Raw genomic sequence first — 13129 nt, forward strand, 5'->3', positions numbered from 1 at the left:
CTGGACTGACCTTTTGTACAACCATGCTGGTCCTGCTCCTTCTGACTTACCCTTGGGAGTATCAGCAAATTCCCCCACAACTGCCACAATCCCCACATACGTGCTTATGGCCTTCGTGAAGTGCCCGAAAGGGTCACTTTTCCTAGGGAGGTAGTAGATTACCTAATCGCTTGAGGGGACTACTTGCATGAACAAAGGGGAGACCTTAACAAAGACAGGGAACTTCCACTGTGGCCTGGAGACCCCGTTCCCCTGGCACCAAGTCCCTGTTGTTAATGCATCGAATTCCACACTTCAGAGCTCTGCCCTGGTTCAGGCGATGATGCACACAGCAGAGCTACAGACTCTGTGACCATGCTGGCGTTCATGTGAATAATAAAAGAATTCTACAAGAGAGATTTTCTGAAGCACATAAATTTTATTGGAAGAACACAAGTATTTTACAAAATGCAAGATACTTAAGCAAGAAATACATTTTAAAGACGGAAGTGAGCATAGCTCAGGGAAACTCAACAGTATGTCTTCTCAATGATATTGCTTGCAGTGAAAGGATATTAACTAGCCTTTTCAAGATATCACTCATTCGTGGGGTGCCTGGGTGGCTCAGTCGGTTAAGCGTCTGACTTCGGCTCCGGTCATGATCTCACAGTCCGTGAGTTCGAGCCCCGCGTCGAGCTCTAGGCTGACAGCTCAGAGCCTGGAGCCTGCTTCTGATTCTGTGTCTCCCTCTCTCTCTCTGACCCTCCCCCGTTCATGCTGTATCTCTCTCGGTCTCAAAAATAAATAAATAAACATTAAAAAAATTAAAAAAAAAAGATATCACTCATTCTTTTTCTATAACGATATTTGTTTACTTATTTATTTAATTTAAGCTTCATGCCCAGAGTGGAGGCCAAAATGAGGCGTGAACTCACAACCCTGAGATCAAGACCCTGAGATCAAGAATTGACCTCAGATCAAGACTTGGACGCTCAACAGACTGAGTGACCCGGGTGCCCCTGTAATAATTTTTTTTTGAAGTAATCCCCGCACCCAATGTGGGGCTCGAACTTAACAACCCCAAGATCCACAGTCACATGCTCTACTGACTGAGCCAGGGAGGCGCCCCCACGATATCACACATTCTTGGGGTCTAGTCCCAAACTCTAAATACAACAAAAGTATCATTGGCTCAACTATGATAGGTGAAAAGCATCAAAGCAAGTAGCTGTGGCAAGTGAACTGGGTCATACAGTAGACAGAAGGGTTTGGGACACGCTCAGAGAAAATGTGCCGACTGGAAAGACCAATCAGCCTGAAACTACGGCCCTCCACCCCGTAGGAGAAAAATACACTGTACATACATGGTTTGACATGTTATCATATGCAAAATAGTTTGCAAGATTACTTGCACAAGCACAAAAACACAAATTGTAAACAATGACAACATACCAAACGCACGCCAATACCAAAATCACATTAACCCAGTGTCCATGTCTTGTCATATGACGAATTGCTGATGTCACGGGGCCACTCCTTGAGTCCAAATCCTCCAGGGGAAGTTCATGGCTTCTGTAGCACTGCTGCAAGTCAACGAAATTTAAAATCCTATGGACAATAAAGGTCACCCTTGTACATCGCCAATGCAAATGCGACATATAAAGGGAACAAGCAAGGCAAAACAATAAGAAAGGAGCAGTAATCTCCCTTTTCCCTGTATAGACACTTCCTTCCCCTTCAGTTTGAAGATCTAAAACCATTTGAGGGGAACACTCATCTGTACTCATGGGAGGCTCTTTTTTTATTATTTCTTCAACCACTTTACTGAGGTATGGAGACGTACGAGTGACATACGATAAGCTGTACATAGTTAATGTATACAACCTAATGAGTTGAGGGATCAGTATACATCCATGTATCAACCATCACCATCAATTATATCATAAGCGTAACTGCCCCTTCCAATGTTACATTTCACCCTCACTAATCAGTATTTTTCTTTGTAATAAGAAGACAACCAAAGGCAGAAGACCTACCCTAAGAGGGCAACTGTTTCCGTATGCATTTACTCTGAGCTCTGGAGGAGAACTCCTGGTGTCTCCTTGCGGCTTTAACCATATACCACATCCTACGGGTCGGCACCCCAACGGCACAACCCGTCATCTACCCGGAGGGTAGAGTGGCATCTACACCAGGCCTTTCGGCATTCTGTGAGGCCGCTGTGTCTGACTGATGGGGGAGACTGAGGCAGTCAGTGAGTCTCCTCCAGAGTCACTGACCTCATCCCACTGATATTCTTTTCCGAAGCTGGAAAGAAGCCTTACAGTGGGTCTGCATATGAATGAGAAGAGACCAGGCAAGCTCAGAAGGCCAACCCTAATCTCACCCGGCAGGTGGTCTGCTTGGCAGGGGTCCAATCCATATATGCTGCTCCTTGAGTGGGCACAATGGATGGGGGGGTAAGCTCAAATGCAGACGGGCCTAGATGCCACCACGTAAACTGTCCAGGAGTGCACACGTTTTGCACGTTCCTCCCGCCCATTTCGAGAGGCCTGTGCACTAAGTATCCATCACACAGGCTCCGAGTCCTCCCCTCCTACCAAGTATTCTGTCAGGTCCTGTGTGCCACAAGAAAGACAGATCACACCTCAGCTCCTCCAGGACACTCAAGAAAGAGAGGCCGCGAGAGGGACAGTACAGCTCAACTTCCAGCGGACCAATGACACCAGCATAGTGACTGAAATCCTCTCTTAACAAGGTTTGTACTTTCCTTGATCATTGCAGTTGACTCTCTGGATCACAGAGAAGCCCCTGAGGGCACAGGCACGGGCAGGAACAGAAGCAGGCCAGAGTACAAGCCACTACTCATGCATCTTAACCTTCAGGTGAAGGTACTCTTGGCACAGATGCTCTAGAGGAAGCTCTATGCACAGGCCTAACTTTGGCCAGTCCTCGGGACTCACCAGTCGGGGTGGGACTGTGGGTAGCAAGGGGGCCTGGTCTCTCATGGGGGCATGGCATAGGGGCAAAGAAAATAAGAAAAAAGAGCTAAACTATCTCCATTGAAAGGAGGACACGACCTCCCCGTTCCCTTCTCTGGGAACATGGACTTTGGAAAACATATCATTGTGTGCTCTCTGCCTCTTCGCAAACCTTTTGAAAAGCTAAACAAGCCTCTTGCCAGTTTTAAAACCCAGCCTCCTGACACAGGGAGGGGGAAGCAAACACCACAAGCAGTGCCCAAGAGCCAACACAGATCCGGGACAATGGAAGAAGATGTCCCTGGAGGATAAAAGAGGCATAAGCAACAGCAGTTCCTTCTCAGAAAGGCCTCAGGTTATTGTCACCTGCAACAAGACAGCAGGGGGAAGGACGACCCACCCTACCCCGTGGCCTTCCTTCACAGGCCCGTGGTACCACAGAGTAAGGATGAAACAGCAGAGCCGTGCCTGCTGGCAAACCCACACTCCACGTGGAACGTGGAAAACAACACCCTCTTCTCCTAATGAACGTGTCAACTCAACAAGACTGGCATAGTTTCTCATGTCACATCCACCAATGTCCGTTGTCTCCTCGCCCCCAGTTATGCTGACCCCAGGGTAGTGCATGAGAAGGGAGAAAGGCAGGGGACACACCCCTGAACCCACAATGCCTACCACACTTTCACACGAAGACACTCTACCCACCCCCTTTCAAGTTTCATTACACTCCCAGAGTTTACTCATATATCCCTTCTGGACCCTAGGTTTCACTAATCGCGAGAAATGAAGGGCCTGAAATGATGTATAGAAACAAAGGCGGAAGGATTAATCCTCCACCCTGGACACCTGACCCCGGAGGCTCCCGGACATCCAGCTCATCAGCTCATGTCCGTGACAATCTAAACGTCCCCTGCCTCATGGAAGGTTCATTGACAGCACCCACACGCCGCTCATCTTCCCGCCATGTGCAGAGTATGGTCAGCAGAAGACTGCAGAAAGCTTAGATGGAAACGCTTGGATACGATTCCAACCACATTCCCATCCACAAAATGAGGATTCCTAACGATTCCTAGGAGGCCATTGATCTCCATGGTAGACATACTCTTAGTTTCTTTGCATTGGAGGCCAGAGAACCAGACAGGACCCATTTCTTCCCTGGGAACTAATATCTGCCCAGTCGCCAGATGCTGCCATTGCCCCTGAACCCACAATGCCTACCACACTTTCACACGAAGACACTCTACCCACCCCCTTTCAAGTTTCATTACACTCCCAGAGTTTACTCATATATCCCTTCTGGACCCTAGGTTTCACTAATCGCGAGAAATGAAGGGCCTGAAATGATGTATAGAAGCAAAGGCGGAAGGATTAATCCTCCACCCTGGACACCTGACCCAGGAGGCTCCCGGACATCCAGCTCATCAGCTCATGTCCGTGACAATCTAAACGTCCCCTGCCTCATGGAAGGTTCATTGACAGCACCCACACGCCGCTCATCTTCCCGCCATGTGCAGAGTATGGTCAGCAGAAGACTGCAGAAAGCTTAGATGGAAACGCTTGGATACAATTCCAACCACATTCCCATCCACAAAATGAGGATTCCTAACGATTCCTAGGAGGCCATTGATCTCCATGGTAGACATACTCTTAGTTTCTTTGCATTGGAGGCCAGAGGACCAGACAGGACCCATTTCTTCCCTGGGAACTAATATCTGCCCAGTCGCCAGATGCTGCCATTGCCCCTGAACCCACAATGCCTACCACACTTTCACACGAAGACACTCTACCCACCCCCTTTCAAGTTTCATTACACTCCCAGAGTTTACTCATATATCCCTTCTGGACCCTAGGTTTCACTAATCGCGAGAAATGAAGGGCCTGAAATGATGTATAGAAACAAAGGCGGAAGGATTAATCCTCCACCCTGGACACCTGACCCCGGAGGCTCCCGGACATCCAGCTCATCAGCTCATGTCCGTGACAATCTAAACGTCCCCTGCCTCATGGAAGGTTCATTGACAGCACCCACACGCCGCTCATCTTCCCGCCATGTGCAGAGTATGGTCAGCAGAAGACTGCAGAAAGCTTAGATGGAAACGCTTGGATACGATTCCAACCACATTCCCATCCACAAAATGAGGATTCCTAACGATTCCTAGGAGGCCATTGATCTCCATGGTAGACATACTCTTAGTTTCTTTGCATTGGAGGCCAGAGAACCAGACAGGACCCATTTCTTCCCTGGGAACTAATATCTGCCCAGTCGCCAGATGCTGCCATTGCCCCTGAACCCACAATGCCTACCACACTTTCACACGAAGACACTCTACCCACCCCCTTTCAAGTTTCATTACACTCCCAGAGTTTACTCATATATCCCTTCTGGACCCTAGGTTTCACTAATCGCGAGAAATGAAGGGCCTGAAATGATGTATAGAAACAAAGGCGGAAGGATTAATCCTCCACCCTGGACACCTGACCCAGGAGGCTCCCGGACATCCAGCTCATCAGCTCATGTCCGTGACAATCTAAACGTCCCCTGCCTCATGGAAGGTTCATTGACAGCACCCACACACCGCTCGTCTTCTTGCCACGGGCAAGGTATGATCACTGGAAGAGTGCAGGAAGTTTAGATGGAAACGCATGGATACAATTCCAACCACATTCCCATACACAACATGAGGATTCCCAGTGAATCCTAGTAGGCCATCGCTCTGCATGGTAGACGTACTCTTTCAGATTCTTTGTATAGGGAGTCTGACCACCTGACAGCACTACATTAGGTAGCACTACGGAGAACAGTAGGATGGCCTCTCAAAAAATTAATAATTGAGCTCCTATATGATGTATCAATCCCGTATCTGGGCATTGATATAAAGGAAAGGAAGCCACTATGTCAAAGACACATACTCATCCCATATACTCACTACAGTATTATTCTCAATATGTAAGACATGAGAGACTTGTGAGCATCCATCAACAGCATAAATGGATAAAGAATATGTGGTACATGTATCCAATGAAATAATATTCATCCGTGGAAAAGTGCGCCTATAACAGGGAACCAGTGTAGCAACGAACACACTCTATTTCAAAGGCCTTACCTCGTGCTCCTTCGGCAGCGCAAGTGCAAAGGCCTTACCTTCAGGTGTTCGATATCCATTCCCCTTCTGTCACCCACATCCATAAGAGGAATGAAAATCCACTTCAGGCTAACAGGGTTTGACATGAAATACCTCACACCAAGAATTCATAACTCATTAACATCCCCGCTGGGAAGTACACATTCACGGAGTACAGGCCTCATAACGCAACTGATGTGGCAGGCTCCAGAGTGGACTCCTGGGAAAGAGCCACCAAGCCAGACCCCACCTTAAATTGGGAGGGTCACCTTGTCTTTCCCTCAGGGTCCTGCGTTTGAGATGCCACCAATTAAACAGTCACCCTTTTGGAAGCTTCAACCTTGGGTCTTATTTTGTTAAGTGCCAGTACTCAGAAGTCTTACCCACAAAACATTCATCTATGTCTTCCCCATCCCTCCCCCCAATGAAATGACCCAACATGACTTTGATGGGCAGTGGGCACAAGTGTGTGTGGAAGAAGGAGGAGGCATCACGGTTATTAAGTTGTACAACTGCTTTTGACAAGCAGACAAGCCATTCTTGTTCACTTTTGTACCTACCGCCTGGGGAAGGAACATGCGTTGGGGCACAGAGTTTTGTAAGTACCTCACGTCTCAGGTTTTCACTGGGTAGGAAGTTGTAATGACCCCCATCTCCCACGGCTTGAAAGTAACTGAACCAAGTACAGGGATAAATGAAAAGTCTTTGAAATGTCAACATGCTGTGTAAAGGCTACATACGTTAGTGTCTAACCACAAAGAAATGTGGATCGTTTGGACTTTGGGGAGTGCACATCAGGCTCTGTGATGCCACCTTCTGGATAGAACTGGTGCGAACAAAGCAACAGAGGAACCAGAGGTGTGTCTGACACTAGAGGTCACAAGGGTCTTTGAATGCACCTTAGAGCCATTCGTCTTTATGCTTAACACTCTCACACCCAACCGTCAAAGTCTTCACCTGATTTTCCCCAAATTAACCACTGCCCAGAAAAGAAGTAACTTTATACAGAGAAGGAAAGAGAGGAGACCTTTGGGCACTGCCAGTTACCAGGCACCCTCCAGCCCCAACTTGACGCTGAGTGACATCAGCTTCAATGTCAGACGTCCAAGGCAGCCAGGAAAGAATGCAGCTCAGAGAAAGGCAGGGTCTGGGATGCTGGGCTACCTCCTAGCATCACAGCAGAGTTAAAGAGGTCCATTTCCAAAGAGATGCCCAAGACCCTCTGAGAATAGTTGCTGGCCCTGTGAAAGGAAACAAAACGTAGCTGAAATTACAGCAAAAGGCTCAAGAAATGAAGTGCAAGTGGGGTCTGCACAGGTGGCAAGAGGATCTAAACCAAGCCATGATCTTTTGCTCCCATAAACACATTCTGGAAACGGTGTCCTGATTTCTTCAGTACCTCCTGTGTGCTGAGCACTTCATAAAGATGATCACGCTTGATTTTCACACCACGCCTGAGAGCAAGAGCAAGGTGTCATTTCCATTTTGCAGATGTGGAAGCTGAGGCTCAGAGATGACAGGAAGAAAGGGCCGAGGGTCTTTCAGACTCACATACTGGAAACTTATTGTGAACGAAACACGATGGGTGACACGGTCTCGGCGACATCTGCAAAGCCAAAAAATAGCTAGAATGTACGGAAGGGGAAACCTGCAAAGAAGTATTGACCCACATGTTGCTTGAACTGTTAGCCTGTGCTTCTAGGACGGCTGCCACATAAATGCCCACCCACCCCAGCGGGGGTGGACCGGCAGACTGTCACCCTCTGGCACCCACTTGGTGTACACGTCTCATCTTTCTCGCCTCTCCTAGGTACGCCTGGCTTTCAATTAATTCAGATGCATGACTTAAAAAAGTTACACTCAGACCTGAAGAAATGCACCTGAGCAGTGCTCCCACAATCTCTGAGTTCCTGAAGTTTGTGTCTGACCATCCCATCCAGGCCATCCTGCTTCTGCATGGTATTAGAAAGCGATTACCAAAAGGATAAAAAGGCTCAAGATCAGGGTTTTTTGGACATCTGACATTCTAATAAATATTGCCAACGTGTGTGTAACAGTGGCACGCAACAGTAAGCAGAGGAACACGAAGAAGGTCTGGGAAAAAGATGCCACTGACTCCTTGAGGAAATTGACTCAAGACATGGAGTCTCTACCACGGAGTTAACAAGTAGTGTCTAGGCAGTGACCCCGACCTTGTGGGAAGCGCCCATGTTAGAGACTCAGGGATGGGATTTCCACACCATCTGGAATAAAGGTACAGCTGACAGGAGACAAGTGCTATTCACCCAACACCTCTGGCCTCGCACAGCCTAAGGTTGCTCTTACCTGTATGGCTGGCCTTGACGATTGGTTCAGGGTCCTCTCCTCTCATTACGGGCCCACCGGCTGACCAGAACTGGACGTTCCCATCACAGATCCTGAGGGAGGTGATGATTGTACAAATCTACAAAGAGACTTACCTGTGGAAGGTCAGCTTGGGACCACTGCAGGAAAATTAGGCCACTTGGAAACTCACAACACGAGTGGATGGGGCAAACTTCCTCTTTCCCTCATCCAGAGCAATTTCTCAAAGTGGTTGGTGGGGCCAGAGGACCCAATCATGCAGCCTGTGTGAAGTAGGCCAAAAGAGTGAAAGAGAATGTAAGGCAGGAACTGCATGAATCAACCCACAAGGTGAGATTGCGGCTCTAGAGGCTGATTGTCCCCTCAGCACGAACCATGGTGCATCCCGCCTTCACCAACCAGCACAGGGGAATTATTAAATATTATGTTAAGAGGTATCACCCCTCAGTGGCGAGAAGGGGCGTCTCAGAACTCCCATGTCGCTCTTCACTAATGAAACCATCCACTCGTACACAATTGTGGGTAACAAACCTTTGGAATGGGTGGTGGTGTTCTCACTTTGTTACCAATTGCTGACACTGACATACCACGCAAGACACGATGGGTAACAAATCATTCAAATGGGTTTTGTGCTCTACTTAATAGACCACGAAATGCACATTACAATGGCTGGGCTGTTATACTAGACTTCTTAATCGGTAACATAGTAAGTTCCAAAACTGCTAAAAAGCAAAATGAGCTAAGTTAATCACAACAAATTCACGAAGCATTTCACACATTGCATAATGTCCCTACCAGCTGACATTGAACATAGGTCTCCGAGGAGGAAACAACGGGAACAAATTGGACATTTGGTTACATACACACTGGAGAATCTGCCCTCAATGTGCAAGAATGCCCCTAGGATACTACAGGCAATGGGCAAGTAATGAAAGCACCTTCATTCCACACTTAGATTTTGTTCAAGATCTAGGACTCTGTCTCAAAAGTCAGGATTGGTGAGGCTAGTTGAGTGTCCCAGTTCCTGAAGTCTGCTTTGCTGTCAGTACCGAAGACAGTAAAACCCAAATACCAGCAGTGGATCTTTCACAGGTCTAAATGTAATCAAAGTACATTTTACAGACCTTCAACGTGTCACCGATATGAGTCATTAAATCGTTTCTACGTGAGCTAAGATACCAAATTCAAGTCAATATCAAGAATCAATCAGCAAAAAGGCTGATAAGGCAAACCCAGCTATCACCATTATCAAAAGGAAGTCCCTGTTGTACCAAGTATCAGATTACTCTCAGGGATTAGGGCGCTCAGGGTTTTGAGCAAAACAACAGCTTCCCTCTCATTGAATTCTCCCCTTGCATACACATTAGGTCTGACACAGGAAGGGAGGTGTATGAGGAGAAGCAGGCAGCCACTGACTATTTCCTAAGCCAATATGCTAGCCCTTGGGGCATTAAGGCACGGTCAGCTCTTGTGGCTCAAGAGGCAGGGACAGCACCCTCTGCGACTGGGGTGGAGTAGGGTGCAGGGAGAGCAGCATGTCCAGTCTAGCCCAGGACCCCTAACAAGGAGGACTGGAGGTGTCAGGGAACAGACTGTTTGTAAATAGGATACCACAAAGTAATTTTTTCTGTGGCAGAACACCTAGGAAGGAGCACCTGGGTCAGCATTTAAAGACACAACAATAAAGAAAAGAAAAGAAAAGAAAAGAAAAGAAAAGAAAAGAAAAGAAAAGAAAAGAAATACCACTATGTCACGTGCACAATCAGGGTTCTAATATAATATTCAAAAGTATGCACTGTGACCAGCAAGGGCCATTCAGTTCTAGAACACAGAGAGCAATACTTCTGGGGGTGAATTTGCTTGTAAATAAATTGAAAATGCCCCGTGACGTTCAAAGCAAATGCACTAAAGACGAAGTACAGAATTGACCTGAATAAAGTTGATAAGTGTCATGTAATTATTATGAGAAATGAAACCCAGAACGAAGCCAACGGAATTCCGGGATGGCCGGTGACAGGCACTTCCCGGAATTCGCGGTCAGGAAACAGCACCGTCAGCCTGATGGTCAATACCTGCTATTTTTTACATTGAAAAGAAAATTTTAAGTAGGCCCATGAAATAAAACACACAGAGCCAGTTTTTCAGAAACATTTTAATAGCAAATAAGACGAAAGGTTGGGCTCCCGGGCCACCGGGAGCCAGTCACTGTCATAAAGCAAGAAGCACACACATAATTAAAACAATCTCTTCCTCATTTGTAAAGTAACGATAACGCCAAAAATGGTTAACACAAAGCTTACGCAAAGGGCCTGGAACAACATTTAATGGAACAAAGTCATAGGAGACCCAATTCTTTTGTACACCCAAATCCCCAACTGTATGAGAGGCAAGCATTCACCAGATTGTTTTGAATTGTAATTTGAGATCACCTCAAAACGTTTATTATTATTCATTTTGAAGACTTTATTTTTAAGCACTCTCCACACCAGTGTGGGGCCTGCAATCACAACCCCCACATCGAGAGTCACAGGTTCTATCACTGAGCCAGGCAGTTTCCCCAGAAAACCTTTGTTTTTAAGAGAATTTATCCATAGGGAACAAGACCAGGATTTAGCAAAATAAATTATGTCAAACACGCCATTATACTGGAAACATAAGGCACCCCATTAGACGTTGAATGCCTCCTCTGTAAATTGAAATTTACACCAAGCACTTTAAAGGAAATATATGAGGAGCGCCAACATCAAAATTCAATTGGCTGCCTTAAGACGAACATGGAAAATTAAATGCCAAAACAGTGTTCAGTCTTGGCTAACAAGAGCGGCTAGGAGACATTCGGCGTGTGAAACTTTCACGTGTCCAGCCGGACAAATTGTTCCAAAGTGCACGCTGAAAGTACTTTCACATTTGGAGAACACGTATGAAACACAGTCAAAATAAAAAACCAAACTCAAATGGATGCAATGTTGCAATATCACAGGGAAAACACACCCCACTGCCATTACGTTATCACAGGAAACAAGAAATAAGATCCCGAGCAGATCATTCCCATCAGGGACTTAAAGCACCAAGGCCCTGCCAAGCAGACCCAATAGACTACCTTCTTATTCGAAGACGGCAATTAATATAACACCTTTTTTTATGGAAAACACGTGAAAAGCTTCCGGACCGCTATTGGTTGGATACAATGATAGGAAAAACACGAATACGTTACAGAAAAATGCAGCTTTCAGTGGTGACTGAAGACAATTCCTGGTGGTCAGCGAACAAGCCCCGAGCCCACCACGCCATCTGTTTCCCCACTTTCACGTTGGAATTATCAGGGGGTTCCCCCGCCTTTTCAAGGCAGCATATGCAGAAGACCATTCCAAATTTTGAACAACTGATAGGAAACACACAGTCATGTTAAATGAAAGACAAAACTGCCCTCAAAGGCAGGCATCGGCTGTCGTAATCACACACATGCTCCCCTTTCCTTACTTTCACTCTCCTTTTGTTTCAGATCAAGATAAGAGATAGCCTGTCACCAAGACACCTCACACAAATGGCCAAGACCCAGATGTAAACAATAGTCGGTGACAAGTCCCGTCCCCAAACACTGTACCATGGAAACCAAAATCGGCTCCCAGGCAGCCAACAGCCATCGTCCTGTCTGGGACCCACTCAGGCTCAGCCAACCGCACCCCTTTTTCTGCATTTTTAAGCTGCAAACACCACAAAACATGAAGACCACGAATCGGGGGGGGGGGAGGGGTTCGAGACCCACACTCAAGACAAATGAAATGATCTGAAAGACTCATCATGTTGTTACATAAAGCACAACAATGTCCCCAAAGGCAGCTAAGGGCCCTTCCCTTGTCATCAATCCGGAAGCCCATGAGACACATCTGTCAACGTGTCTTAGGACACACCATCCGCCCCCCCCCCATTCTCTTAAACTCACACTTCAAACAGCCAATTATGAGAGAAAGTCAATTAAACTTACACTTGTGAGATCGGAGCATTGTCAACCGCCATATATCCACAGTACCCGCCATATATCCACAGTACCCGCCATATTTTGTCATCACTGAGGGGAGCGGTCTACGGAAGCCTCATTGCACAATCCAAACCGTCATCGGCCTGCTCACGTGGTAGGGCTTCATTGCCGGGTGCTTGCCATCCTTCAATGGCCCCGCCTTCAGACGTCAGCTTGGAGGGCCTGCAGTGATTGACAGCCAGACTGTCCATTCTCTTAGGTCTAGGAGTGGAAACCGCCATACTTCCAGGTCCAAATAAATTACTCAAATATTTGTTCATATTTTTGTCTTTGTACATCCGTGTCTGTCCCTCAAGGCCGACCCCCCCATACCCCCCCCCCGCCTTGTTAGACCTTTGCACATACCTTTTCCTTTGTTTCTAGTCATCTCGCACTTCGGAAATCTGGCTCACCTAGTTTATCCTGACCTAGCTAAATGCGTCCTCCTCCAGGAAGCCTTCCATGCTTACTCCTCCCATCTTCACATAGTGCACATCACCCCTGACAAAGACCCTCTCATGCTAGCACTATCCTTCCCCCATTTGTCAGGCGGGTCGGGGGTGTTGCGAGGCTTTATTGTGTAAATACTGTCACGCAATAGTTTGTGAGGTTGCCCTAACTACTGCGATGGTTAATTTTCGGTGTCAACTGGACCGTCCGTGGGTGCCCAAGTTAAACATTATTTC

At 47.0% G+C, this 13129-nt stretch overlaps 1 long non-coding RNA gene across 2 annotated transcripts; it reads right to left on the minus strand.

Annotated features, from left to right (window-relative positions):
- Nucleotides 1–7256: 7256 nt before the first annotated feature.
- On the minus strand, nt 7257–12760 carry LOC131502185 (uncharacterized). Of its 2 annotated transcripts, none has more exons than XR_009256965.1 (4): nt 12411–12760; nt 8542–8688; nt 7482–7688; nt 7257–7323 (listed from the first exon to the last, which is right to left on the minus strand). It is a non-coding gene; the product is annotated as an uncharacterized LOC131502185 (long non-coding RNA). The 2 variants fall into 2 exon arrangements; XR_009256966.1 differs by having other exon boundaries at nt 8408–8688.
- Between the last annotated feature and the right edge of the window lie 369 nt (nt 12761–13129).

Source organism: Neofelis nebulosa, chromosome X, assembly GCF_028018385.1.
Source record: "Neofelis nebulosa isolate mNeoNeb1 chromosome X, mNeoNeb1.pri, whole genome shotgun sequence".
Taxonomy (NCBI): Eukaryota; Metazoa; Chordata; class Mammalia; order Carnivora; family Felidae; genus Neofelis; species Neofelis nebulosa.